The sequence below is a fragment of the Poecilia reticulata genome, linkage group LG12 (assembly GCF_000633615.1).
Source record: "Poecilia reticulata strain Guanapo linkage group LG12, Guppy_female_1.0+MT, whole genome shotgun sequence".
Taxonomy (NCBI): Eukaryota; Metazoa; Chordata; class Actinopteri; order Cyprinodontiformes; family Poeciliidae; genus Poecilia; species Poecilia reticulata.
Window position 1 is genome coordinate 24,497,032 of NC_024342.1, and position 1,338 is coordinate 24,498,369.

Below are 1,338 nucleotides of genomic sequence, written 5' to 3' on the forward strand. Positions count from 1 at the left end.
TCTTCATGTTAAATAAATAAAAAGTATAACGTTTTATTTAAATATTTATGTCAGCTTGAGTCATGCAGAGCTGATCTGATCATTTCCATAGCAACGATCAGAAGCAAGGTGTTGCACCAGAAGTCCAGTGAGCTCACTGATGAGGTCATAGATGACATCATGTACATCACAGTAGATCAAAGAAGTTCTAATGCCTGAATACTGGAATCTCTAAGCATCAGTCAGGATCCAGACATTTCCTGGAGTTTCAGATTTGTTTATAGCAACAATGTTCAGTTTTGGGACGGTGCTTGTTCCCCTGATATTCCCGGATGGTTGGGGCATTGGATATGCCGTGACCACCGGGATGAAGAACAAACCGATCCGGCTGGGGAGGTTTGTTCTGAAAAGGCGTTGGATGTTGGAACCTCGGACTCCATCTCATCCTCTGTACGAGACAGTAAGGAGGGTGATGGTACAGTCTCTGGACAAACTGATCCGGCTGGTGAGGTTTGTTCGGAGATGATGGTACAGCGTGAGGGTGAGAATACAGTCGCAGAAAAATCTAACCCGGCTCAGGAAGATTTGTCTGCGGCTGATCTTGCAGCCAAAGCTGTGGCTGAAGTGACAGCCAAAGCTTTGGTTTCGCTGGTCCCATCCATGCAGGAGAGTCCTCTGAAGGCCACTTTCACAGGGTTCTTTGAATACAGTGTTGCTCATTTGTCTGAAAAACCATCTCTGAATGTAAAGATTTCCATTGCTGTCGAGGTTTCCTGTTCCCCTAACGTTAATTCAGTAGCTAGCGTTGGCTCGGATCTGCTAGATGTAGGAAGGACATCTGCAGGACCAGGACAAGCGGAGGAGAACTTCTTCAAGTTCTCCAATGAGCTCCAGAACAGCTGGGTGAACGCTGCCTTCCAGAGCMTCCTAAACCTGAGCGTCACCAAGCGGTGTCTCGCTAAGGAAAGGGTTTTTCTGGAGGCATCGTCCATCCCCTGCTGTGGGAGTCTCCTCCTCTCAGCTGTCCATCAGCCAGGCAAGCATTTTAGTCAGGAAGACCTTTCCCCAGTTCTGTTGGAGCTGAGGGAGAAGAAGCTGCCATCAGACGTGGGAAAGGACTATGACATAAAAAGTTTGCTGGAGTCTGTGCTGGTCTGGCTGGATTCGTTTGGCGGCGACACAGAAAGAGAGTTGTACGACAACGACTCTTGCTCTAACTGTGGGGCCACTACCCTCAGGCTCCTGAACAACGGCGACATGATTGCACTTCTACCAGTATTATTTTCAACCAGTATATCTATACTGCTTGAATACTGGTTGGATTTGGCGTGCAAACGCCGTTGTTCAGGCTGCGGGTCA